This window comes from Pinus tabuliformis, chromosome 7 (genome assembly GCF_031772625.1).
Source record: "Pinus tabuliformis cultivar Carrire ecotype Pingquan chromosome 7, CPIR1, whole genome shotgun sequence".
In the NCBI taxonomy this organism is placed as follows: domain Eukaryota; kingdom Viridiplantae; phylum Streptophyta; class Pinopsida; order Pinales; family Pinaceae; genus Pinus; species Pinus tabuliformis.
Window position 1 is genome coordinate 1,388,984,430 of NC_142293.1, and position 27,156 is coordinate 1,389,011,585.

General features: G+C 35.0%; 1 pseudogene; it reads left to right on the forward strand.

Annotated features, from left to right (window-relative positions):
- The first annotated feature begins 6,698 nt into the window (after positions 1 to 6,698).
- The window catches only part of LOC149252833 (monooxygenase 2-like), a 34,511-nt pseudogene continuing 14,053 nt past the window's right edge, over positions 6,699 to 27,156 (forward strand).

Here is a 27,156-nt window from a genome sequence, read left to right on the forward strand (position 1 = left end):
TACTAGGGTATTTCTTAAAATATAAACCCATAAATTCAACCCTACTACATCTTATGATGGACCCTTTAAAAGAAAATTATTATACATACCTCATGGACACTTATCTGTACTGATTAGTATTTTGGTTGCCATGATTATTTGCAACTTTACTATACATTTCATTGATCATTTGGCACCTTCATGACCTTCTTTTAATGAGTCTTCCGAGATATTTTCATTCTATAATGGGAATTGCTTCTTCATGTGTTCATGAAACCCATGCCTCAGTCATAACAAAAATAATCTTCTTTTTCCTCTTTTTACATAAATTACATAGAATTGTGATTAGATATGTCATTATGAAGGCCGAACCTAGTTACATATTTCAGAATTATTCATCTGTTATTCCATCTTATTATCTATATTTGTGCCTTGTAGGATGTTTCTAAGGGGACTCCAACAAGTATAAAATATGTTGGTATAGAGGATCATGTTATGCCATCTACACCTAGACCAGAACCCCATAACATGCACTTTACACAATCTATTGGTATAGAGGGTCATGTTATGCCATCTACACCTAGACCAGAACCCCATAGCATGACCTTTACATCAAATGTGGGTCTAGTCAGCATTCTCCCACCAGGACCAAAACAAGTTTCTTTGAGGAGTCTTATAGACTCACAAACAAGAATGATAAGGCGCCTACCAGATATTCCTGCAAATTTTCAAGTCATACAAGAAATAATTGAACAAATTCAGTTATGGGAAATGTCATTGTTGGAGAGTGTAGCTCCTGCAAGAGATCAATAGGTAAAATTATTTTATTTTTTTTATAATTTCATTTGTTATGTTTAGGATCATTATTTTAGAAATGAAAAATAGTTTCATATTTTGGTTGGGTTCTTAATAGTTCCACAATTTCATTGTAAATGCAGTAAGTAAGTGACACAGTGCCTAATGTATCTATAAGAGAACCTTCCTCAATCCCCAAGACTAAAAAAATATCATCGGTGACCACAAAAGGAATGCAAGAAGTTACAATCTTGCTCACTTCAGAAGGAAATGTCTTGAAGGATGAAACAGGGTTGAAATTTTATCACTTTATTTTTTGTCGTGCAGAACAATTATTTGGAAATACCATCCAAATGGATTGGAGGAAACAAGCCAATGCCAAAAAAGAGGAACTATTTAAAGATGTAATAATAGCATTTGGTAATCCTAGATTTGATAAGGAACTTATTTTACAGATTGCACGTAAATACATGCACTCAAAGAGGTCCAGTTTAAGGACAAAGTTGACAAAAAACTTGATGTATCCACGTCTAGCTTGGATCACAGACCAAGTGACGTGGGATGAACTTATGAAAGATGCCAACTTTAAGAGGAAAGTCCTCAGAAATCCAAACTATATTCCATATGCACAAGGAGGAGCTAAGATACACCTACGAGATACAAGAAAAGCAACCAAAGCTAGGGTGTCAAAATTTTGATCTCACAAATTAGGCTCTGGTGGATATAATAGTATTTGTGGTGGTATGGTAAGTGATATTTCCATCTATTATATTTTCTATTTTAGGTAAAGTAACCATGGTCACCTTTAGTTAATTGTATCTTATTAGTTATATTACCTTATAGATATGATTATCTTTCTTAATTTAGGCTCACCAGTTTCAAAAGGAAGCTTCAGAGGAAGACCTAAAATATGCTTTATTACATGGTTCCCAAGGTCTTCGCCAACACATGATAAATCGAGGGGAAAAATTGATTACTGGTTATGGATATGAGGTTAGTTGTTTATAATATTATATGAATAATGCAAAAAATCAATTGGAGGTTTTAATGTTACTATAACAAGTTAAAGTGTGTTGTGTATAGGAATGAGGTGAAACATCTGGAAGTGAGCATGGGGAGGAGATACAAGCACATGATGATTTTCTTGTTGCACAAAGTCATGCAATAGTCATTACTGAACCATGGCAGGAAACCATTGTTGAATTTCAGCGAATGGGAGATAGAAATAATGAGGAGGGTGTTCACTGTGATGAGCATTCCACACCCACAATTAATGTAGCGCCTCCCAAAAAGAGGACAAAAAGGATTGATATGTATTAAATTTTAATAACTTGAACGTGCATCGCTCTAGCTTCTAAGGAGCGCACTAGGTTGTGAGGGTCCAAACATAAACTAATTATGTGTGCAACAAAACAAATTTTGAAGCTACTTTGTTTTTTTTATGAGTACTTACATATTATGGGCATCACTAAGACTGTTGCAGGTCCTAACTTGTATTATTTGTTTGATTATGATCAATTTGATATGATTATATTTTGTTGTATGTAGATGACTTGGTCCTAAAAGTTAGTTAAAAAAACTCTATCCTATGGTACAAGAAGAAACTGGCAAGTGAAGTTGACATGAAGGACATACACCTCATGTGTTATTTCTTGGTCTTGGAGGTTTGGCTAAGTTGAGGTGAGGTGGTCCTCGAATAGGGGTAAGTAAGCAATTGAGATTCTAAAGAAGTTTTGGATAATGGACAATAAACCATAGGCTACTTTTATGATACATATTTTGAAGTTATCAGTAGATTAAGATTAATATTTGGTTGATTCGTCAGCGTACAGAAAGTATATAGGTTCCATAACATGTCTAGTAGAATTTAGCAATCAAATTGATGTGTGCATGAGATCCCTTGTCTCACAAACAAGGGGGGCTCAGACATCAATTTAGTGTCCATATTGGCTACTAATATATGGTTGAGTTGAGGTTGCTGCAAATATTCTCCATGGTCTGAGGTATGCGAGGAACTTAAAGGGCACACCGGCACAGTGCTTTGAGCTGCTGCATGCTTTAGTGGATTTTGACAGCGCCAGAGATGCAGGTGGCAGGAAGAGTGATTCATGGTTTTGTTTCAGCTTGGGTTCAAATATAATATCTTTGTTAGGATGGGATACCAATGTGTGCAAGTTCAAGAAGTCCCTTTCTGGGCTAAAGTATCCTCCTGTGCTTGGTACTCATGGATTTATGAGTACTTACAGATCATGGGCATCACTAAGACCGTTGCAGGTCCTAAATTTTATTACTTGTTTGATTATGATAAATTTGATATGCTTATATTTGTGTTGTATGTAGATTACTTGGTCCTAACAGTTAGTTTAAAAAAATCTATCCCATGGTGCAATAAGAAACTGGCAAGTGAAGTTGACATGAAGGACATCAACCTCATGTGTTATTTCTTGGTCTTATAGGTTTGGCTAAGTGGAGGTGAGCTGGTCCTCGAACACGGGTAAGTAAGCAATTGATATTCTGAAGAAGTTTTGGATAATGGACAATAAACCCTACGCTACTTTTATGATACATGTTTTGAAGCTTTCAGTAGATTCAGGTTTAGATTTGGTTGATTCGTCAATGTGCAAAAAGTAGATAGGTTCCCTAACATGTATGGTAGACCTTAGCAGCCAAATTTCTATGTGGATGAGATCCATTGTCTCACAAACAAGGGGGGATCAGACACCAATTTAGTGTCCAATTTGGCTGTTAATATATGGTTGAGATGAGGTTGCTGCAAATCTACTGAAAAATGCATGTGCCATCCTTAGATGTGTTTTTTCTATCCAATTTAGTTCAAAAATTATTTTTTGTCATAGCAGTTTTGCAAATGGTTTTTATTATTCTAGATTGAAATGAAAAAGTAAACCTCTAGCTCATGTACCTGCTTTTTATTTGGCTCTACTTTTACATGTCAATGTCTTACAATGTTTCCAGTTAGCCTGCTCTATTTTCATTTATCAATTTCTTATGCTTTGTCTGGTTATTATTTGGTTGCTTTCCTATATGTCCTTGAAATATTCTTGGATTTTTATCTCATATACAAACATATTTTTTTTGTTTTGATCATTTATGTAATTCACCCAATTGCAGGTCCAGTCAACTGTAATCTGCCAAGGATCAACTGGTAGGCCTGTTACACATTTAGTTGATGCGAAGACACTTGTTTCACTGTATTCAAACATGACTCCACCTAGTGATGATGGTGCAAAAAATATACATATTCCACCTAGTGCTGAAGGTCCAAGAAACAGAGGAGAATCACACTTTCCTCATCCATCTCTGAATAAAAGGATTCTTTCATCCCTATTGTAATTCAACATATACTCAATGTGTATACTTTCGTCCATTTTATCTTGCGCTGAGTGGATGTATGCCCAGGGTGTCTTTATATCCTATTTTAATGTTTTGCCACAATTCCTGTATACATGTTGTACATCAACCATTCTTTACATCCAACACGGAATAGGGCTACTGGTCATCCCTTTTGTTCAGGAGTTGGAGCATAAAAAACACACGCATCTATTTTCAGTTAGTCTTTAGCGAATGTCAGAGTCTCTTCATACAAATGCCCTCTCCATTGCTTTATTGAGGCTAGCAAGCGATGATGGTCAATGTTTTTTTCTATTAATCCTAGACTGCCAGCATTTCCAAACATTTTTGAGGTGCTACAAGTCTAATTCGTGAAATTGTATATATTTTATATCGTTGATTTTGCTAGAAATCTAAGGTTGCCAGCATTTCCATGCATTTTTTATTCTGCTACAATTCTAATTCGTGTATATGCTGTATATATACACCATTTTTAACATCCAACTGGGTAATAGGTATATACAGTTGTTACACATTCGTTCTGTTTATGAGATGGAACGTGCACAACACATGCACTCAACTATTTCCTGTCAGTGTTTTTCTAATGCTCGAGTCTCTTCATACAAATGCCTGTCCTATTGTTTTATCAAGATTATTAAGGGAGGATGATTGATGTCTTGATATAAATGTAAGGCTACGAGCATTTCCAAACCTTGTGACCAGAGGATGTTTTCTAAGCCTCCATAGGTTTTTAGTTTTTAGTTTTACCATTTACAGGGGGTTGATATAGGTGCACCCAGTGGACAGTAAGAAAAACGTCCATATTCATTTGAATATTTTCAAGATTACAATGACCGTAGGGCTCACTAGAGGGGTCTTCTATGGAATATAGTCCATGCCATGCTAGAATATGGACTCCTAAAAGGTGTGAACCCTGAGTTTAACCAATAGAAATTCAAAATAATATAAGCCATTTCTTATTGGGCACAACATTCTTAACATTCTTTGTAATCACAACACCTATGAAGCTTGGTATCCAAAAATAGCATAATAAAACAGAGGAGAAAAAATATGGCTATCCAGATTGATATCAGGTAGCTTTTTATTTCGCATCTAGAGGGTACCTTAAACTTCTATTTTTTAAAAAAAATCTCACTTACATTAGATGTTTTCTTTATTTTCCCATTTTGTTATCAAATACTTCTCGTCTCAAATCCCTCACTTTTTAGTCTGGTTGGTTCTTTCAGATTAATGCTTCTGCTTCTCTGTTTCAACTTAAATGCTTCACCTACTGCTTCTTTGTCTAGGGTATACATATTTTTATTCTTTATTTCTACTCATGGTCATTTCTGCATCTAGGAGATAGCTTCACTAATCCCTCATTTCCACTATGACATGATGTACTTTCTATCCCATTAACTATTTTGGTCATCTTTTTTTCACATGCTTTGGAATACTAAGTACTTTTCTGTCTATCAGTGGAAATGATGAAGTTCGATGCGTGCAAAGGAGTGTGATTTTGGATACCCTTGCAAAAGAATTGGCTCGAGGAATGATCAGATTCAATGCTAAAATTGTTTTCATTCAACAGTCTACAGATTCTTCTTTAACTATAGTAAAACTGGGAGATGGAACGCTTATCAAAGCTAAGGTAGCATCTTAAATCCAAAATTCTGACTCCCACTTGAAGTAGTAAAACTTGGGGGTAAATTTAGTAATGAATTGAATCGCCTCTTGCTAAACAAAGGTAATTTTAATAACCCATATGCGCTGGTTTCTATCAGGTAGGAATTTTTGTGGTGGTTTCTCTCATACACGAGTATTAGATGTCCTTTTGTATTTGAGAAAAAATGACAGGGGTCTGTTGAATGCAAGTTTGATCATTAAAAATATATCTTCTATGTTATCATGTTTCTCTCAACCATTTGGAATTTGTTTCTATTCACAGGTACTGATAGGTTCTGATGGAGGGAATTTCGTAGTCGCTGAATGGCTGGGTCTTCTAGCCCCTAGTCTTTCTGGGAGATCTACTATTATGGGATTGGCAACATACCCTGAAGGACATAAGTTTGGGCCAAAGGCACAACTATTTTATGGATAACATTTGAGGGCGGGTTTTGTTCCATGCAATGAGAAGGATGTTTACTGGTTCACAACCCAGAGTTCACTTCCTTGTGGTATAATATTATAGCACCCTTTGTTATAATTGTTCTGTGGATCATGTGTAGGTGTAGGAAATCATCAATCTTAAAAATAGATTATTCAAAAATTATTGAAACCTTCTATTATATTCCTTTCAGATAATTTTGAACAATTGTGTTGCATTTGAATTTTTTATCTTGATATTATAATCCTCATATAGTAGTCACAAGCTCTGTGAACTATTTGACAAAAAATAACAAGAATATAAGGCATGCCTAAGTGGATGTGTTGCAGATTTAGATATTGGACGTGATCCAAAGAGTATATTGGAAAATGCATTGGAAAGACTTTGAGACTATCTAGAGGAGATTCTGGATATAGAAAGAAAACTCAAATAGACACTTTAGCATTAATGCACTCAGCTTGAGGTGGCCATGGGCAGTGTTATTCGGAAAACTATGTAAGAGAAATGTCTATGTTGCAGGGGATGCAATGCATCCTATGACTCCAAACTTAGGACAAGGTGGATGTTCTACACTTAAGGATGCAATGGTTCTAGGAAGGTGCTTGGAAGAAGAAATGACAATCACAAATGGTCTAGAAGAAGACAAAAGAATTGAAGCAACACTGAAGAAATATGTGGAGGAGAGGAGATGGAGAGAATTTGGGCTGATAAGTGGAGCATATATAACATGAATAGTGCAACAAGGATCTAGGGGTTTTACACATTGTTATAGAAGCTATAAGGAGACACACAATTTAAAGTAAGCTTATCTGTATGCTCCAAACCTTGCATTCTAGCACTTGCCTCATGAATTCATAAGTTACATTCTTTGTTTAGTGACTAGTCGATATATTCAAACTATCATTTGTGTATGCAGACTACTATGGAGGGCTCTCGATGTTCTTAGTGTTGCAGAGTCCCTTCGCCTGAAGCATCTGCAGTTACAGGGGTATTGTCATTACATCATTCAATTTGATCCTCTGTACTTTACCTCCAGCTGCTTTTCCCACTATAATTTAGCTTCTTGTATGCCAATTTATAGGGCATGGGTGACTTCCTTCCCTTCAGCATTTACCAAACAACTCTCATACACCGGCTTTGGACAATGGTAAGTACGCCAGCATAACTCTTGGTTGATAAATGTCTCAGAAAGCATGCAAGACCATAGCAAACATAGATGTAGAAATTGTAAAAGCTCAACGTATTATTGCTTCTGCATCTAGGAGATGGCTTCAGCACTCCCTCATTGCCACTATGACATGATGTACTTTCTATCCCATTAACTATTACGAAACAACTCTCGTACAGCAGATTTGGAAAATGGTAAGTATGCCAGCATAACTCTTGGCTGATAAATGTCTCGGAAAGCATGCAAGACCATAGCAAACATAGATGTAGAAATTGTAAGAGCTCACCGTATTATTGCTTTTTCCCTCATGCATTTAGGATTTGATCGCTAAAACAATAAGACCACAATGGCCAACACACAACATATCTCAAGGTATGCAGCGTTGCATTTAGAGTAGAAGCTATAAGTAGACTCACAATTTAAGGTAAGCTACTTTAGCTGTTCATTAGAAATTACTCAATTATACTCTTTATTTGTTTGTATGATCCAAACCCTGCATTCTAGCACTTGCCTCATGAATTCATAAGTTACATTCTTTATTTAGTGACTAGTCGATATATTCAAGCTTTTTTTGTGTATGCAGACTACCATGGAGGGCTCTCGATGTTCTTGGTGTTGCAGAGTCCCTTCGCCAGAAGCATTCGTAGTTACAGGGGTATTTTCATTACATCATTCAATTTGATCCTCTGTACTTTACCTCTAGCTACTCTTCCCACTATAATTTAGCTTCTTGTATGCCAATTTACAAGGCACAGGTGACTTCCTTCCCTTCAACATTTATCAAATAGCTCTCATACACCAGCTTTGGAAAATGGTAAGTATGCCATCATAACTCTTGGCTGATAAATGTCTTGGAAAGCACGCAAGACCATAGCAAACAAAGATGTAGAAATTGTAAAAGCTCACCATATTATTGTTTCTACCCTCATGCATTCAGGATTTGATCACCAAAACAATAAGACCACAATGGCCAACACACAACTTATCTCAAGGCATGCAGAGTTGCATTAGATTAATAGGTTTTTAGTTTTACCGTTTACAAGGGTTGATATAGGTGCACCCAGTGGACAGTTAGAACAATGTCCATATTCATTTGAACATTTTCAAGATTACAATGACCTTAGGGCTCACTAGAGGGGTCTTCCATGGCAGATAGTCCATGCCATGCTAGAATATGGACTCCTAAAAGGTGTGAACCCTAAGTTTAACCAATAGAAATTCAAAACCATATAAGCCAATTCTTATTGGGTACAACATTCTTAACATTCTTTGCAATCACAGCACCTATGAAACCTAGTATCCAAAAACAGAGGAGAAAAAATATGTCTATCCAGATTGATATCAAGTAGCTTTTTATTTCGCATCTAGAGGGTACCTTAAACTTCTATTTCTAAAAAAAAATCTCACTTACATTGGATGTTTCCTTTATTTTCCCATTTTGTTATCCAAAGCTTCTCGTCTCAAATCCCTCACTTTTTAGTCTGGTTGCTTCTTTTAGATTAATGCTTCTGCTTCTGTGTTTTAGCTTTAATGCTTCACCTGCTGCTTCTTTGTCTAGGGTGTACCTATTTGTATTCTTTATTTCTATTCCTAGTCATTTCTGCATCTAGGAGATGGCTTCAACACCCCCTCATTGCCACTATGACATGATGTAATTTCTATCCCATTAACTATTTTGGTCATCTTTTTTTCGCATGCTTTGTAATACTAAGTACTTTTCCTGTCTATCAGCGGAAATCATGAAGTTCGATGCATGCAAAGGAGTATGCTTCTGGATACCCTTGAAAAATAATTGGCTCCAGGAATGATTAGATTCAATGCTAAAGTTGTTTCCATTCAACAGTCGACAGATTCTTCTTTGACTATAGTAAAACTGGGAGATGGAACGCTTATCATAGCTAAGGTAGCATCTTAAATCCAAACTTTTGACTCCCATTTGAAGTAGTAAAACTTGGGCATAAATTTAGTAATGAATTGAATCCCCTCTTGCTAAACAAAGGTAATATTAATAACCCATATGCGCTGGTTTACATTTGAATTTATATTATTTTTTTTCAACAAGTTGACACTTAAAATGCAGAAATGCATGTTTTATGTGGAAAGAAATTTTTACACTATACAACATGTTCTATACCTCTTATTATATTGTGCTGAGAGATGAACTCCATCCTAGCTAAGAATGGAAGGGAAGTGATACTCTCACTCTCTTTTATAAGTGACACATAGGGTTCATAAAAATATATATATTGCTTAGATATATGGATCTGCACTCTATCTAACTGATAAAAAATGAATTCAGAAAGACGTGAAAAATAAAACAGAACTGCCTGATCTAACTTTAGCACTATATCTTTAACCTGAAATATAACAATAAGCTTATCCTATTCTAAGGAAGTTGTGCATGCCTTTGGTTTGAGTAGATTGTTTGATTGTATTAAATTTAACATTTAGATTTATTTTTTCATTCAAATTTGGCTATAGTTAGATCACCTAACATATCACATTTGTTTCATTTATGTTCTTCTTCCATATGCACTACCGACTTACAGCGTTTCCTTTGCAGCATATGGTGCAAATGCTAGTTAAATTTAAATTAATAAATATATAATTATAAAAGACTCATTTAGGTAAAATCCCATATGGTTGTTGAGTATTAATGTTGATTGAGATTCTTCAAGTTTTAGTCAGAGATTATGTTCACTCTTCTAATAAGAGTTTTCAAATACTTCCCATCCCACTACAGAGAAAAATAGGTGATGTACTTTCATTTTAAAAGAGTTTGAAACTTACCTAATATTTTCACTAGTATTCACGACATTTTTGAGCTTTGATTGGGAACAAACAATACTACCAACCAAAATTAGAGATGGTGTCATCATTAAAATTTATGCTTATATTAGAGAGTATATTGGTTTTGTTTTTGATCCATTTTTATATTAAGAGTTTAATAAGTTTGCAGAATCTTATTTTTATTTCAATTATTAATTATTATAAAGATAGTAGGGTTTTTATTATAAAAAAAATAAAATGACTCTACTATTGCATTTGCAAGTGCTCCTGGGAATCATGCAAGGCAAGGCAAGTGAGAATGAATAAATACTATGAGTGCACACATTTCTATTTCAGGTACGCACTACATTTATTTTATTTTATTTTAGTAAGTAGCTCTCTTGGAAATGGTTGAGCAATGGTATAAAACTTGCCTTACAGGAATTTATTATTTTATTCTTAACAGGAAGAAGGATGGGTGGTTTGGTGTGCCTCAAAGAAATGATTAAGTGCAGAGAAAACATCTAGTGATAGAGGTTTTTCTGCAACTTTAGCTTGTTATGAAGTTGATCATAATAGTTCATTACCCGAATTAGATTCATTGGATATGAAGCTTCCTCACAAACTATATCACCACCAATTTGGATACCAATTGTTGCAATTCTTGGGCTGCAATAGGAGATGGATCCAACTCAAATTGTGAAAGCCAATAGTGGAGAAGATATTTATGTAGGTCACCAATACATTGAGAATTGGCATATATCATGTTGCCAAGACCTATGTCAATTTTTCATCTTTTGTAAAACCTTCATGAAAACAGAATTTCCAATCAATTGTAAATTCAAATTCATATACATTATTACAATTGTTTTTTATCAAGGAAGCCAATTCAAATTATACAAGGGTATTGAAATTGTGGTTTAACAACTGGATATGAATTTAATTTACACCATTTAATGTGATTGAAGCTTTGAATTTCTATGTTAGAGAGTAAACCCTCTTGTAGGATGGAGAAATCTAGAACATATTTTTTTTGACTCATACTATGTCTTAAAATGAAGTTCCAACTAAGGATCGTGCATGTTCAAATGACGTGAATGCATTTTCAGAAAATATAAGTGTGTTGCGTTATTATTTTCAATGTTGATTTCCAGAATTGTTTTTTCATTTAGATTTAAAATTACTTTGTTGTTAGCGTTGAAAATAATGGATTTATCTATTTTTTTATTCTGTTGGTATCCATAAACAACAAAAATTTAAGGTAATTAAAATCACTATTTGTGGACTTTGAATGTGAAACTACTTTGAAAGAACATTCAAAATGATTTTTTTTTTAATATTTTTTTATATTGTCTCTAGAGAGACAATAGTTTGAATTATGGACATATAGTCTCTATAGAGACAATATGTTTTTAATCTCAACTATTGTCTCTAAAAATACAAAAATGTAATTGTCTCTAAAGAGACACAAATGAAGTTGTCTCTAGAGAGACAAATGAAATTGTCTCTAGAGAGACAAATCAAATTGTCTCTAGAGAGACAAATCAAATTGTCTCTTAATAGACAATAATTCTTGTCTTTATAGAGACAATAATAATATGTGTTCTATATTGTCTTTATAGAGACAAAATTTTGAGACATTATATTTTGAGACACCCGCTTAAATACATTATTTAAGACAATACACACGTTTATTTTTGTCTTAAGTTAAGACAATTGACTCAAAAATTGTCTTAAATATTGTCTTAAAACCCCCCTACATGTAGTAGTGTATCATTCTTTCCACTTCCATCATCAAGTACTGCTACTTTTTTCCTGTAATCTGCACACTCAAGATCATTATTCACCATTTCATTCAATTATTTTATTCCTGTTGTTTCTTTAAGACTCGAATCAATTTGTTTTATTGGTTTTTGAATCCATTCTTCAATGAGCTTCAAATCTTCATCAAATTTATTAACAACCTTGTTTTCAATTTTTTCGCTCATGTTATTTTGAACACCTGCATATTAAAAAAAAATGTTAAAAGCATCTATATTATGCTCTTCAGTGACAACTTCTTGCTCTACCTCTTCCTTCTCTGCCTTCTTTTCAACTTCACTAAAACTATCTTCCACTATTATGTGGTCAGTGGATATTCTCATAAAAAACTATTCAATCATTTTATCATGTCTTTGATCATCAACTGTTGGTAGATCGCATACTACTTCATGAGCAGCTACAACTGCTTCATATCTTGCTACTACAGTGGCAGCTTCAACCTTCAATTCTTCATCAAATATTTCACTTACTATATTGCCACAATTAATCTCTATTTCAAAAAATAAACCACACATATCATCAACATAATGCTCATCTACACTATGGTGGGATATCCGAGCATGCATATGTTTATTGTCAACTCCATTGACAATTTCAACTTCACAAAATCCATTAGTTGCGGCTGGATTCACCAATTCACATTTCACTTTGCAGTCAACATCCACATGTGTCTCATTATAGTGGGATTCACAATCATTTGTATCATCCATGTTACAATGGATTCCTTGAGCATTTATATGCTCTTGCTTTGCTTCACATACAGATACGTTTTCTTCTATCTTTGCAATCTTTGTTGCATATTCTTCATCCATATGCATGTTTGCATAATGGGCTTCATTTTTATGGTCTTGAAAACCATCGTCTACTTTTTAGTGGGATTCTCCAAGCTTTGTTTTCCTCTCATAGTCTTGCTCATCTACTCTTAGATCTGCAACTGACTTCTTTTCTTGTGACATAACCTGATGTTGCATGTCACTACTCCTTGCACCAAACTCTGCTTCTAGGAACTTCCATTCTTCCTTGGAGTTGTAGCTTTTGCTACCTTACACAAACACTTCTCATCCAATTATTGTTTTATAAAATTCAATGCTAAAACATCACATACTGCATCATATGGGTTATTAGACTCATACTCAATTAGCTCTCTAGCTCGAAGAAAAGTTAACATCTTGATACCCAATGATCAAAATATTCACCTGTAAACATAGGAGGTGGTAGCAAATCAAAGCTACACCAATCACCCTCGTTTTCTTCTTTATCTTCTGCTAGACTTCATAGTCCCTCAACTGCGGCCTGAACCTCTCTAACCATGGCAACAATCTCTACCTCTTCATTCAAATTCGTTTTTTTAATATGCTTCAGTTGCGGTTTGCGACCCATGACTGATGTCATTCCTTTTTTTTATATAGTTTTTTTACTGATTGCTTGAGTGTATCTTCCATATTGCCCCCAAAAGAAATATGATTTTCAATATGTACCCCAAAAGGCACAATCTTCACCAAAACATTGTCATACTTACAAAAACCCAAATAACTAACAAATTTTACAAATCCCTAAATTCTCTTGCCAATCAAATTTTTTATAAACTCTTTTATAAAATCCCTTAATGATTTTTTATATATAAAGAAAATCTATATATATATATATATATATATATATATATATATATATATATATATATATATATAAACCTTTATAAACTTGAACTTTTCAATATATCCAAAAATGACTTTAAAAACCTTCGAATACCTTTTATGTTAAAATCCTTCCAACTTTATGGCAAAACTTTCATATTTTATAAACCTTTATCACAAGGAATAACCCATAAACTTTAAATAAAGTCGTCTTTCAAAAAATCCTAACACTTTAATATTGGTAGAAAAAATCCACCGAAGTTTTAAAAAAAGAGTTGTCTTTAGTGCGATTTTTTGGAGATTCCGGTGACGGAATCCGGCGGAAAAACTTGAGGTTAAATCTTGATTTGTATTATTTAAAATGGTTTTTTAACTGCATATTTGGATTTAGCACCCTGAAAAACCTCTGGGACGCTTTGATTATGCAGAAATTAGCTATCAAACTTGCGATTTCAATAAATTGCAGCCAAATTTTGACCGGAAAACCCACCGGAAAAGCTTCCAAAAACTCTCTTTAAATACAACTCCTGAAAAAAACCCTTCCATGGGCCACGCTCCTTTAATAGTTCTTCTTATTAAGTGACGCCTTAACAAATTTTTAAGAGTCAGTTGTAACCATGTGACATTTTAAACAAATTTTCTTGACTTGGTTAACGCGGTCGTGACTGGTTGAGACCTGTGTAGAATGCTCTATACGGTAATGATACCCTGCGTATGGGGTAATTTTTTCATCTTTAACGTGTCTCTAAGCTAAGCCCAAGAGCATTATAACACTCTGAATACCACTGTAAGGACTGTTATAGGTCAAACAAGAAGAGTGTTACAGGAAAAAATACTTCTCTCTTCTATTTCACGGATTATTGTTGACTCGGTTTTGTTTTGTTTTGTATTTTTGGCTCTTTATAAATGTACAGATACCAATTTTTTGTAAAGGCAGAGGAACTCACTTTAATTTGTTGTAAAGGTAGAGGACTCAAAACATAAATTCGCACAAAAAATACATGAGGCGCTACTTTTTTATTGATCATACAAAACATGATTCTTACAATGAATTTGGTGAAGTGAAGGGTATTTAAACTTTTCCAATTAGTGATTTGCATAAAATATCTTGACATGCATACACATTTAACTCGGTTAACTCATACTACTGTACTTAACTCTTTATCCATCACTCAACTTGACTCACCACTCAACACTCAACATTCAGTTAAATTAACTAACTCTCTAATTTTAGTCAACTCCTGTGTTAATGATTAAGAATATGCTCAATATTTTATATATGTGAATCCCTAAAAATATGCCCAACATTACCATAAAAATATATATATAATTTTGATCGAAGACCTACTCTGCCAACATAAGATCCCACTCTAATTAGGATGGGCTGAAAGATGCAGGATAAATTTCAAAAATTCAAGTGCTCCCAATTACAAATTTAAAACGGATGATGCATGGATGAGATGGACAACTATGATATGAGATGGGACGCAGGATGTTTGGCAATTGCAAATGGAGACCACGCCATAGGAGGCTAAACACCGCAACAACACGGATAGTTAGTTCTGGAGATGGGACGCGGGGAAATCTGACACGTCGATAAACAGGTACGATATATTACGGTATTCGAACATACGACCTCTGCATTGATATGTAGGGTGAATGGGCGCTATCGGGGCGTTTTAAATGGCCGATGGCAAGCCCGTTATTGTTGTCGTTTTTAAAACAATCATTTCTTATTCAAAAACACATTTTATTTGCAGTCAATTAAAGTGTATATTAATATTTTATATTTATTAGTTAGGCTGAGATAAAAATCACACTTTGAATTAAATGAAGGAGTTGCAGCTCATAGGTGTGTACGGCACCGGGGATACTGCACTCAAATAAAGAGGAGACTCTCACTCTCGTTCAATCTACATACATCAAATCAATATTACAATATTAAATACATCATTGAAAAATAGGTAGTTGTAAACAACCTCCTAAACTCTAGGAACTAATCCTAAACTAAGGAGATACGTTACAACCATATAACCATTTCTCCATTATTTTTAACTCCCCCCTTAATGGAGAAAGGGTTATTCTGCACTCCTAACATCCCTCTCAATAACTCAAACTTTACTCGCCCTAGAGGCTTAGTAAAAATATCAGCTAAATTATCACAAGTGTTACAATACTCCACACATATTTCTTTTGACTGTATCTTTTCTCGAACAAAATGAAACTGAGTGTCTATGTGTTTAGTATTTTTATGGAAAACTCGATTGTATGCAAGCTTTATTGTGCTCTGGTTGTCAGTTTTCATGCTAGTTGCTTCTTTCTGTCCTTCGCCTGCATCACTAAGCAATCTCCTCAACCAGATAGCTTCGCATGTAGCTGCACACAAGGCTTGGTACTCAGCTTCACATGATGATAATGCTACAGTACTTTGCTTTTTGCTACTTCAAGAAATAACTCCGGATCCAATACTAAATGCATAACCTGTGATGGATCTACGATCATCCAGTTCACCTACCCAATCAGAATCTGAGTAACCTGCTAAAGTAACATCAGAAATGTCGGTGTATAAAATACCATAATTAAAAGTACCACTAAGGTACCTCAACACACATTTTGCTGCAATCCAGTGACTTTCAAGTGGTCTGGACATAAACTAGCTCAGCACACTAACAGAATATGCCAGATCAGGTCTAGTTGTCATGAGATATATCAAACTTCCCACTAGCTGTTTATACAAAGTGGCATCCACCTGTTTTGTGCCATCATCACTGCTTAACTTGAGGTTCTGCTGCAATCGTGTTGCTGCTGTTTTACACTGTTCCATTCTGAATCTTTCCAACAGGGTTCTGGGATACTTTCCTTGAGTTAGAAAAGTCTGACTAGAATCTTTCCACACCTCCAATCCTAGGCAATAATGAAGATCTCCAAGGTCTTTCATTTCAAATACCTGTGACATTTGTTGCTTGATTTCTTTGATCAAATTATTTGCATTTCCTGTTATAATCATGTCATCCACATACAAAGAAATCAAAATGATTTGCCTATGTTTATTTATCTTGGTATACAGGTTTGGGTTGTTGAGGCTCCTACGAAAACCATGTTGTATAAAAAATGAATCAATTTTCTCATACCATGACCTAGGTGCTTGTTTCAAACCATAAAGTGCCTTATGCAATTTACACACTAAATGCTCTTGCCCCTTTTTCACAAAACCAGGAGGCTATACTAAATAAATTTCTTCCTTTAATTCTCCATTCAGAAATGCAGACTTAACATCTAGCTGGTGTAGCTTCCATTTATGTTTTGTTGCTAAAGATATTAACATTCTAATTGTATTTAGTTTAGCTACAGGGGCAAAGGTGTCATCGAAATCTATGCCTTCTTGCTGTGAATAACCCTTTGCTACCAGCCTAGCTTTGAATTTTTCTACAATCCCATCTGCATTTATCTTAGGTTTCTACAGCCACTTACAACCTATAGGGGTTTTTCCTTCAGGCAACTCAACTAAATCCCAAGTGTGATTTCTATATATTGTTTCAATTTCCTCATGCATTGCAGCCCTCCATTCATCTGATTTACTTGCTTCTTCATAATTTGAAGGTTCTACAATGTTTAAAATTTTGGACATTAAAGCATAGCCTTTCAATCTTTCAGGTAGTCTAGTCTTCCTACCTGATCTTCTAGGTAGAGGACTTACCTCAACTCTATCTGTTTCAGCACTTTCCGCGCCTGCATCATCATTTATTACACTATCTGCTGCTACTTCTTCCTGTTTCTTCTCCTACTCCTACTCTTCATCTTCGTCACTGTTCATCTCTATTAGCAATGGAATGTGGCTATCATTGATAGAGTCTTCCTTTCCATCTTCAGTCTGTTCATGAAAAACAAAATCTCTTCTTGCAAAAACTTTATGAGTCACAGGATTATATAACTTGTATGCCTTATACTCTGTGCCATATCCTACAAATGTACATTTCAAGGCTTTGGGATCTAACTTCTTTCTATCTGCTTTTGGTATATGAGCATAAGCTTTAGATCCAAATATTCTTAGATGACTAACTGCTGGTTTGATTCCAAACAATGCTTCAAAGGGGGTTTTGAAGCCTAGACATTTAGTAGGACTCCTATTCTTTAAATAAACAGCAATATTAATGGCTTCTGCCCAAATACCATTTGATATACCTTTACCTTGAAGCATACTTCTGGCGCACTCCACAAGAGTTCTATTCTTGCGTTCTGCTACTCCATTCTGCTGTGGAGTGTGTGGCACTGTAAATTGCTGCATAATCCCATGCTGCTTGCAGAAGTTCATGAACTCTCCTAACCTGTATTCTACCCCTTGATCCGAGCGGAGAATCTTTATCCTCTTTCCTGTTTGGTTCTCTATCATAGATTTGAAATCTTTAAATTACCGAAATTCTTGACTCTTTTTACTTAAAAAATACACCCATGAAAACCTATTGCAGTCATCTGTAAATAGCAGAAAATAATATGCGCCTCCTAAGGACCTGGTTTGCATAGGTCCACAAATATCTGTATGCACTAGTTCTAGGATGTCTCTTTCCTTTCCGTTGACATGCAAAGGGAACTCTTCACATTCCAGCTTGACATTATGAAAAACAGGGAGTCCATCGACCATACCTTTCTTCTGAAGTAAGATGAGGTCCTGCAAATTGAGATGTCCAAATCTCTGATGCCAGAGATTTTCGACTATTGATCCAGCTGCAACCATTGCTTGTCATGGCATACTCTTTGCATCCAGTCTGTACAAATTCGCCACGCGCACTCCTGTTGCAGCTGTTTCCATCTGGCTATCCTTAATGACACAACCATTCTTAAAGAATTGCACCTGCATGTCCTGGTCTGTAATCATTGAGACAGAGATCAAGCTTTTCTTAATTCTTGGAACACATAATACATTTTTAAGATGTTTAATGTTGCCACTAGGTAGCTTCACAGGAATATCTCCACATCCTTTGATCTCATACCCACTGTCATCTCCTAGATAAATTTTTGATCCACATGCAGATTCTTCAAGAAATTCAAAACAGTCCTTCTTACCGGTCATATGAGAGGATGCGCCAGAGTCGACATACCATATGTCGTCCTCATCTCCCTTTGATGTTGAAAGAGCACAATCGACTCTTCTCCAGCAAAACAGCCCTGATGTTTTCTCTGTTTGCCTTTTCTTTCATCTGCCTGCCCCTTATAGCATTCTTTAATCTGATGACCAGGTTTCCCACAATAAAAACATCTCTTAACATAATTATCAGCGATACCTCTGAATGGTTTCTTTTGAAAAGAGTTGGCCCCCTTCTGATGCTGCTGCTGCGGTTGCTGGTGCTGATGTTGGTGTTGGTGCTGCTTTCCTCTGTACTGTCGCCTCTTCGCCATCAGAGCTAAGTCATTGCTCTGAGTTTTTAGATTTTGTCTTCGCTCCTCCTCCTGGAGCAGAATCGCTGTCAGCTCATCAAATGAAGGGGCTTTCTCCCTTGCTGACAGTCCTGTGATGAATGTCTGATATTCATCCGTCATTCTGTTCAATGTGAGTGTAACTAGATCTGAGTCAAACACTTTTTCTCCAATAGCTCCCCGTTTGTCTCTCAGATCCTTGACTCTGGCCATGAATCCACCAATGGACTCATTCTCGTCCATCTTCAATGTAAACAATTTTCTCTTGAGTGCCAGAACACAATTTTTATTCTGAGTCTCGTACAGGTTCTTGATCGTTGTCCATAGATCAGCGGCTGACTTGGAATATCTGATATGTAGGATAATATTGTCCTTAATTGACATCTTCAGTATAACTTTTGCTTTCATTTCTCTTTTATCACAGTCTTGTTCTTGAGTCGCTGTTCCAAATCTCGGTTCATTTCCTTCAACGATCGCCCATGCATTTACACTCTCCAACAAAGTTTTCATTTTGAATTTCCAGTTGGAGAAATTCGTTCCATCGAGTTTGCAAGACTCGTGGAGGTATGATTCTATATTGTTGTTCATTTTCGCCCAACTGAACACTCCAATCGGCCACCACCTGGCAAGTCCGATCTGCTTCCACCGAACAAATCAGGAACTTCATTGTGCCACCACCGGCCAAGTCCGATCTGCTGCCACCGAACAGATCAGGAACTTCACTGTGCCACCACCGGGCAAAACCGATCTGCTACCACCGAACAAATCAACAAGCAAGCTCCAACACGCCACCACCGGGCAAAGACGATCTGCTTCCACCGAACAGATCAAGGAGCTGCACTGCGCCACCACCAGGCAAAAAACCGATCTGCTTCCACCGAGCAGATCACAGAGCTCTAATTCGCCACCACCGGGCAAGTCTGATCTGCTACCTCCGAGCAGATCACGGAACCCCAATTCGCCACCACCGGGCAGGTCCGATCCGAGCGGATCAAGGAACCTCAATTCGCCACCACCAAGCAAATCAAATCTGATACCACCAAGCAGAAATCTCCACATGCCACCACTGGATAACTCCGATCTGCAACAAAAAAAAAATTGCAGATTTCCAGAGAGAAAGAGGTTGGCTCTATGGTGCTCTGAACAACTACAAATCCGCGCCAATTGCTGAAAAGAAAAATTCACGGTGTCCACGGAAATTGGCGCGCTTAACAGCCACGGATCCGCGCCAATTTAGTTATAATTTTGCTGGCGCGCTTATCAGCCCCAAACCAGCGCCAATTGGCGCGTCTGTTCTTTAAAAAATAGCGCCAATCTGTTTTGTTCTGGATTGGCGCGACTGTCTTCAAAAAATCCGCGCCAATTGCTCAACCTTTTCTCTGGCTCAGAGATGATCAGTCATCTGAGACCCTTCGCTCCAGGTGTTACTATAATTCCACCTGATCACACAAATACATTTACATGCACTCCTACCACTACAGATATGTAACTAATAATACATCCCTAAAAAAAATGAGGCTATCTCTACCCTAAGCTCTGATACCAAGAGAAAAATCACACTTTGAATTAAATGAAGGAGTTGCAGCTCACAGGTGTGTACGGCACCTGGGAGACTGCACTCAAAGAAAGAGGAGACTCTCACTCTCATTCACTCTACATACATCAAATGAATATTACAATATTAAATACATCACTCACTCAAAAATAGGTAGTTGTAAACAACCTCCTAAACTCTAGGAACTAATCCTAAACTAAAGAGATATGTTACAACCATATAACCATTTCTCCATTATTTTTAACTGGCTGATACCCTTTATTTTGAATCAGTTCCCTTTGCATTTTCGTCTATCTTTTTTGCCCAGATTTGACATCTGTTACATGATTTAATTAGACATGTCTTACATTATTTAATTATCCTGCGTTGTTTATGGAATGATATGGCTTTAAAGTTAAGTCACTACGTGGGTTGTTGTTTTATCGTGGGTAGTTGGTTTATGCGATAATATGGCTTGAAAGTTGCGCCCCTACTCTTAACTATTGAAAGAAGCAAGTTCATCCTGGTTTCAAAGTGTTATTTACAGTGTTTTCCCAGGAAAACCAGTACGCATGTTCACGGAGGATTGTGAAGTCCAGAGTTCTCGGTTGTTTTTTTACTTGCAGGGTTTTCAAATTCCTTGTATGTCTCAGAAGTTAAATATAAAGGTTTCAACTGAAAGACCTAAGAAGCCTTGTGTTGCTTGGAGGAATTCTGAGCGGATTTTTGAGCTGATGCCAAAAGTGATGGACGCTTCCTAGACTTTCACTTTTTGTGCAGTTAATTTGCTTTTGCGTCTTCAACGACTTCCTAAATGTTGTCCTTACATGGGTGACATTGCACAAAACATTTGATTCAATTTCATTTTAATTTAGTTATAGTACGGTGGAGGATAGCTGAGGTCAGTTTTGTTTACATTTCGGGCAGAAAGACGCTTCTGTTGCTTGAATCTTCAATTCTGGTTCTGAAGCCACCGTTCGGCGGATGCAGTTGCTGTCATCACTTCACAAGTACGGGGTGTTTTCCTTGTAAATGCTTATGTATTTATAGAGTGCTTGAAAAATTCTTTTGGTATTAGCTGGCTGGGTAGGATGGTTAGATTTCACCCCAGCTTAATTCACTGATAATAATTACGTGACCCTGAATATTGTTGTATTAATTCTTTGACCGTATAACTAAGAATATTGTTATATTAACTTTTGCTCTCGATAAGTTAGAGAAAAAGATTTCATTACTATCTAAGGAATCTGATATAATAGCCTCCGCTGGAATAGGGTTGCAGGAAAAGGGTGATATAAAGATAAAAAAGTTAGGAAGCTAATCCTTTTTTGCATAGTTCCAATTTTATCTGATTTCTCACATGAGATCACCTGAACATAAATATAATATATACTGCCAGAACAGGTATATGAAGCTCTTTTTTCTGTATAGTTCCAATTTTATGTGATTTCTCACCAGAGATCACTTTAACATAAATATAATATATATAGAAGGTTATTTTTATCTCGAATTCTGCAATCAGAGATATGAGTTGACGGCCCAAATATTAAGCGAATCAGTAATCGAGATAAACTGAAGGCACAGAGTAAGGAATATTATTAGCATATCCATCCCAGAAACACCAGAAATTAAATCTCGGATCTACAGAAGCCAAAGAGAATAAATAAAACCCTAAAAAATCCCCAACATTTTCTGTAGTTGGTCGCTGTGCCTTTGACTTACAGGATTAAACGTATTGTGCTCTTTGAAGTTTTCTTCCAAATAAACAGACTACTTTTTCTGGCGGAGCCTTTTATCATGTTGGTCACCACTGGGCATTTTGTAGATTCACGTGGAAACATTTGCTCTCTAAGAAGTTTTAAGCGATCAAATTACAATTTTTATTAGATCTAAATGTAATTATAAAATTTCAAATTATTGTGAAATTATGTTTATTAAATATATGAAATCTGTAAATTTATGGATTTTTTTTATTTATTTTATTATTGTGGTTTACGTTTTTTATTTATTTGAAGAAATTTCACTATATTCTGAATGCGAATTGTGTTACTTTTATATTAATATTGTAAAATTAATCTATTAATAGATTGAAATTACTTTTTTTTTGAACTTTTATAATATTGAAATTAATTTGATAATAGTATCGGCCTCTCTTTACACTTTTGAGACCAAAGCTAATAATAAAAACAGGACTCCATGAAAATCCATATCATTGCCGGTACTAAAACCATTATATTATATTTGATGAATGTTTATTATATAACTCTAGTATCATGCAAGCTACTGTTACTGATGTCTAAACAACATAGCTAAAGAGTAGACAGTGTCTAACGGCTCCTTTCAGGTGGACGTAGTTACGAAGGAAAGCTTCCTTAACAAATCCGGCCTTCTCCAGAACTCGCGCCGAGGCCACGTTTTCAGGGAGCACAAGAGCTTCAATTCTCTTCACTCCCTGCAATTCTTTGAATCCCATTTTAAGTGCTGTTGTCACCGCTTCGGTGGTGAAGCCCATCCCCCAGTATCTTCTAGCGATGGCATAACCCATCTCAGCTCGGCAGTTGTGAATATCGGTTCCTCGTTTGAGCATGACGTGACCAATAGGCTTCCCTCTGAAACATATAGCCTTGAACCATGGATGAGGAATCACCACCTTGAGCAGAAACTCCCTGAGTTTCTCCTTGGAATTAAAAGCTTCCCATGTCATGAACTTGATCACTTCTTCGTCACTAGCCCATTCGTACAGGTCTTCCAAGTCGGCCGGGCAAAAGTTCCTCAAATCGATTTGCCCAACAGTAAAACTGCCACGCTTAGCTTCCATTCTTTCGATCTTCGACTCTCTCAAATGCTCAGCTGTGGCTCAGCGATTCACAATGGAATCTGTAATTTAAATGAAGAATATGAGCTATGAGTTTGCAGTAGCGCAACACTAGTCGAGTTGGATGAATGCTGAGGTGAAGATGGCGGAATTTATAAACACCTAAAACTGCGTCACATGCCGATAAATGTAACGTGGAGGTCGGCGATGAATTCCTACCGAATGCTGACTTCTGGTAGGCAGCAACTCAGAATCTCTCAGTCAGTCTAATATGAAGATGCATAGTGTTGCAGAGGTCGGCAGAGTTAAATAAAGAGATTATAGGGAAAAATAATCATAATATTTTCAGATGAGTTCCGGCGCAGAGGCCCAAAGATTTCCTTCATTTCCTTTTACAGTTTGGACAGTTTGAAACGGCATGGGCGGATTCCTAACGAGGCATGTGTTTCATCTGCCCAATATCTAGGTAACCTACAATTTCACTTTGTAGAAGATATTCGAAGGGACATAAAGGAAGGTATCCAATAAAAGATTTAGAACGAGAGGTTTTAGTTGTGTTTTGGGAGGGTTGTGGATTTATGTTGAAATCCCTAGAGGGCCGACTAAGCTTCAATATCGATGTTTGGTTGGTGTTCAAATTTGACGACAGCTGACTATGTAAATTAAAACATACATATATCCAAACATACGATAACAACACTTCCAACACATTCTTACAAAAAGATTTTTTAAAAGGTAATTTAAAACTAAATTGAGAAATTGGTCCTCTAAAATATTGTAAATGTGCAATGTTCGCAGAAGTTTTTTGAAGAAATATTTCCAACGCCTCCCAATTTGCCTAGCAGCAGCTATTTAGTCTTTTCCTTATTCCACTCTCACCCATAATATGTTTTAAAGTTCAGATTAATGAATGCGATGTATTTTTGTGAAGTGCAGAAAAGAGGGATTTTCGAGAATTTGATCCGCATTTCGTATATGCAGAGGGTCGAAAAGAAAGATGCAAAAAGTGCGTTAACGATCGAGTGGGACACTATTTTGGAATTTGTGCTTTTCTTGTGCACGTTAAGATATGCCAGTGGCGTACGCTTACGCACAGTCACGTAAGACTAAGTATCTCCACGTAAGACGAAGAATCTCCACGTGTATTTTTTCTTTATTAACTTCATTGTCTTACTGGAATTTTGTGCAAAGCTGTGCTATAAATGGGTCCAGCGTCCATGGGACCATTGATGTATATGCGCGTCCATGGGACCATTGATGTATATGCCTACGATCAAGTTAAATTTAACTTTTTTTAATCTAAATTCTTTGGAGCTGACCAAATTTATGGTATAGAAGTCAATTTTTTTAATCTAAATTTTTTGAAGCTCCACCAAGTTTATGGTATACGAAATAAATTTACTAGTTATGTGTACAGATTCATCTTAATTATTGATTTACTAAAGTTTGGAAATCAAATCTTATTTTTTGCAATTTTTTTTCAGTGATTGATAAATCTTTAATATCCTATTTTGATTTTCTTTCTTTTCCATACATAGACCATGTGTAATTTTTGATTGTTTAAATTATACTTTTAGATAATTGTTTATTATTAATATTTTATATTAAAAATTGAATGAGTGACACATTTTCAAATTATTTTTACTTTAATTACATTTTTGCATTTATAATTAACATATTTTAAGAAGATAAACAATAACATACATTATTAATTATATATAATTATAATTATATATATATATATATATATATATATATTAGTGTTAATATAAATATCTCAATAATTTTTCTATTTTCTACATTGAAATATTTATAACTTAATTAAAAGTGTTTTTTTAATTTTTATATATATTTAATCTATATAATATTTAATATAAATATTGAAAATTTTTATTTATTTTCAACAATGAACACGATGAGGACATTATAAATCTTTTTAGGTAAATGATTGTAGTTGTAATAAATCCTCGATATTTTCGGTGTTTGTTTTAACTTGATAAAACATAAATAACACTGTATTTCTCCAAAGCTATCAACAGACTTGCCTTAGACTATTCTAGAAAATATCTGAACTCTTAGAAATACAGATCACACAGAGGTCTAATCACTAAGCAATGCAACTTTGGTTTCAGCTTAATCCATTGATTTTGTAACTCGGTAGTTTTGGTCACTAAATTAGTACTATGTACATTTCCCTTTTTGGAATTGACTATTTTAATCTTTTTCTTAATTTCTTTTTTATCTAATGGTATCAACTTAAAAGATGCCAGTATATTCTTGTAATTCCACTAGATCAATAGATGGAATTCATACAATTAACTTTCTTGCATATCTAAATCATATGTTTCAAAGTTACTTAAATTAACTTTTTACAAAGCACAGTGAAATAGTTACTTCACAAGTTATTTCTCAACAAGTATGAAGATTCGAGAAATAAAATTAAAAAAAATATTAAAACGTTTATATTATTGAAACTTGCCTACACATTGTTGTGAGTTACATATTTAAAAGTGTTAGTTATTCAATGTGTGGGTTATTTATTGGTCTTGACTGTTCATTAATTGTAGTGTCAATGAACTGTGAAAACATTAACATGGTTTTATAACCAGAATTAATAGTTTTAAGTTATAATAGTATTTTTAGATTTTAGGTTATCAATATTAACATAATTTATATAAGATTAAGTTTTAATATTGTTAAGATAATATATAATATAATATTCTCAATAAAATATTAGATATTAGTATTAAATTTAATATATATAATTGGTTTTAATAATAAATTTTAATATGTTAAATGACTTTTCCTCTTAATCACTATGTTTTCCCTCTTCAAGGTTTGTCTGGGCCCTTCACTCTTGTTTTTACTAAATTTCAAATAAATTTGCTTGATTTAAAATCAACTCGAATTTATATATATATATATATAGATAAAACATGTTTTTTAGTAAACATATTGTTAGTTTTAATTTTTTTTGTTAAAAAAAATTTACTTTAAATTTTTAATAAGAAAGATAAATTTGACATTTAAGAATAATATTATTTTTTACATTTAGTTTTTAATAAATATAGTTTTCTATTTTAAATTTTCATATCAAATTTTAATAAATATATTATTTATTTTAATTATTTTTTAATAAAAGTAGTTTTTAATAAATATAGTTTTTTATTTTAAATTTTCATATCAAATTTTAATAAATATATTATTTATTTTAATTATTTTTTAATAAAAGTAGTTTTATATTAAGTAATATATTTTTATATAATATTTTTAATGTTTATATTCAAAAAATAATCTCAACAATCAATTGTTTGAGAAATCTCAACAATCGGCCCCGCGTTAGCTTTTCCCTTTACAGTCCAACCTTCTGCAGCGCTACTTTGATTTCCTTTATAAAAGCCCGACAACAAATCTTTCCTTTATTTAACAGTCACTTGGTGGTACGCCATAGATCACACACCTTGATCCGACGGTCCACCACTGATATCGCAATTCGGATATCGCTATGGGGAAGCACCTAGGTCTCAGCACACACATATATAATGCTGCGATGTGATATATTCAATGGCCTCACTGCTCATCGCATATTGCAGGTTACCAGTGCTTCATACCCACTTCCTTTCTGGCTGATATATGGCGATGCGATGGATCGCATTCGCACGTCGCAAGGTTTCACAACCAGAGCTCCTACCAGACACCAATGCTTTGTTGCAATGCGATATTTCGAAGATCGCACATCGAAATTCCTCAAGGCCTGAAGTCTGCTCCCTTGTA